This window comes from Pistacia vera, unplaced genomic scaffold (assembly GCF_008641045.1).
Source record: "Pistacia vera cultivar Batoury unplaced genomic scaffold, PisVer_v2 Contig460, whole genome shotgun sequence".
Classification (NCBI taxonomy): domain Eukaryota; kingdom Viridiplantae; phylum Streptophyta; class Magnoliopsida; order Sapindales; family Anacardiaceae; genus Pistacia; species Pistacia vera.
Genome location: NW_022196291.1, coordinates 321,527 through 324,330, shown reverse-complemented (window position 1 = coordinate 324,330; position 2,804 = coordinate 321,527). Strand labels below are relative to the sequence as shown.

Genomic DNA, 2,804 nt, shown 5'->3' with positions numbered 1-2,804 from the left:
TATCCCGAAAATTTTCCTTGCACTGAAGTTTCACTTGTTGATGATGATTGAACTGAGAAATCCATCCCCTGGAAATACACATGCTCGATTTGGCCCTTCTTGGAATGTAGTGTAACCTTCTGGGTTATGGTCCTCATCCTCGATTTGCCTTGACTTGACCATGCATCCCTTAATTTGCGAATTAGAGTTGTCAAGTTGGGCAGTTTCAATTATTAACTGATCCACCGAGTCAATTTTGAAACATGACTCTCGCTTCGGTGAAGCTTTCATTGACTCAAGACATTGAATGTCACTTCTTCCTCTTGCATCCTCATGATCAACTTCCCTTCTTGTATGTCGATTAAGGCTCTTCCTGTAGCCAAAAATGGTCGTACCAGGATAATAGGAATCTCCTTGTCTTCTTCCATGTCCAACACAAAGAAATCTGCCGGAAAAATAAATTTGTCCACCTTAACCAGCACATCTTCAACAATGCCCCTCAGATGCTTGATGGATCTATCTGCAAGTTGCAAACATATGGTTGTCGGCTGTACTTCACCAATTCCTAGTTTCATGAAAATAGAAAAATGCATAAGATTTATACTTGCACCCAGATCACCCAAAACTCTATCAAAGGTAATATTTCCTATAACACAAGGGATGGTGAAATTCCCTAGATCCTCCAGTTTCAGTGGCAGCTTTTTTTGTAGAATGGCGTTGCACTCCTCCGTAAGCATCACGGTTTCCTCCTCTTCCAACTTCCTTTTATTCGAAAGAATGTCTTTGAGAAATTTCATGTAGCTCAGCATCTGCTGCAAGGCATCTACAAAAGGAATGTTAATATGCAATTTTTTAAATACCTCAATGAATTTGGTAAACTGCTTATCCTAATTTTTCTTTCTGAGTCTCTGAGGAAAAGGCACAGGAGGGGTGTGGTGTGCCAATTCTGGTGGTATCTCGGAAACTGGAAATTTTTCTTTTCTTTGCTTTTGTTCATCTTTCCTAGGACTGGTTGGTTTTTCTTTAGCAATGATCTTTTCATCTACTTCTTCATCAGAATCTTCCTTCGCTTTACTTAGTAGACTCTCATCCTTCCTTCCTTTCTCAACCTCTCCCAAGACTGTTCCACTTCTTAAGGTTATTGCATTCACTTGTTCTTGTGGATTTGTCACTGTGTTGCTTGGTAGGGAACCCTGTGGTCTCTCATTTAGCTTATCATCCAATTGACCTACCTGTACCTCCAAGTTTTGAATGGACGCGCCTTGATTCTGAAATTCGCCCTCGTCTCATTCATGAAACTTGTAGTCTCTTGCATAAATTTTATGAACATATCCTCCAGTTTTGTCAATCTTTGCTCCCCTGGTTGATTGTTCACCCTCGCTTGGTTGTTTAGCATCGCTCTTTGGTTCCATTGGTTGTTCTGCTGATTTTGTTTATTCTGATTGCCCCAAGACAAGTTTGGATGATTCCTCCAACCAGGATTATACGTGCTGGAGTATGGATTGTTCTGTTGCCTCTGATTTCTTGCCAAGTAGTTAACATGCTTTGATGATGATGAAGCTGAAGCAAACGTGTTCCCCACTTGACATTCACTGTTCACATGATTACTTGCACAAAGATCACAAGTTAGTTGAGGTGCTTGAATAGAATTTACCTACATAATTCCCAACTGCTTCTGAAGTGCTATAAGTTAGGCTGAAATGGTCGTGTATGCATTAACTTCATGAAGACCCATAGATTTCTTTGATTGTATCCTCTCACTCGGTCTTTGATAATTGTTGCTTGCCAGAACTTCAAGCAACTCATGAGCTTCTTTAGGTGTCTTATTTTGCAATGCTTCTCCCGATGCTGCATCCACTATCGTTTGCACATTAACCATCAATCCATTATAAAACGTTTGGACTTGCATCCAAACTGGCAAACCATGGTGTGGACACCTCCTCAATAGTTCCTTGTATCTTTCCCACGCCTCATATAATGATTCAGACTCTTCTTGGAGAAACGATGTGATATCATTTCTCATCTTCGCACATTTGGCTAGAGGAAAGAATTTGGTCAGGAACTTCTATGCTAATTCATTCCATGTAGTGATCATTCCTAGTAGTAGTGCCATTAACCATCCCTTTGCTTTATCCCTTAATGAAAAAGGGAACAATCTCGATCTGATGGCATCATCGGACACTCCATTTGACTTGAAGGTATCGCAAATCTCTAAAAAGTTTGCAATGTGTAGATTTGGATCTTCCTTCAAATCTCTCTTAAACTGTACCGACTGCTGGATCATCTGGATAATTGTCGGCTTTATTTCGAAGGTGTTGGCTTGTACTACTAGTCTAGTTATACTTGACCCATTGCCATCAACCGTGGGAACTAAAAATTCCCTTAGTGTTCTATTTTTTGCCATCTCAACAACTATGGCCTCTCGTTCTCTTCTCTCTTTGTTAAGTTTTCTTGCGGTTCTTTCAATCTCTGGATCTACAGGAACCACTGGCTAACGTCTAGCTCTTCGCATAAACTACACAGAAAGAGAGAAAAAGTGAGATCTTCAGAAAAGAACAACAAAAATTAACCAATAATCAATTAAAACAAAAATAAAACTCTAATCTACCTACACAAGAAAAATTCAATGTTAATACAAAAATCAATCCCCGACAACGGCGCCAAAAACTTGATGCGTTGTTACTACAACATGCAATATAGCAAGTGCACTAGTCGCAAAAAGTAATAAAGTGATAAGTAGAGTATCGTTCCCACGAGGATTGATTGCTAATCACTGGTTTTCCTATTTGTTTTCAAGTTGGAGAAACCGAAATTTGTTTAGATTT

At 39.5% G+C, this 2,804-nt stretch overlaps 1 non-coding gene across 1 annotated transcript; it reads left to right on the top strand.

Moving 5' to 3' along the window:
- Nucleotides 1–1,898: 1,898 nt before the first annotated feature.
- On the top strand, nucleotides 1,899–2,005 carry LOC116145302. Its single transcript, XR_004130376.1, has one exon. It is a non-coding gene; the product is annotated as a small nucleolar RNA R71 (small nucleolar RNA).
- Nucleotides 2,006–2,804: the final 799 nt, after the last annotated feature.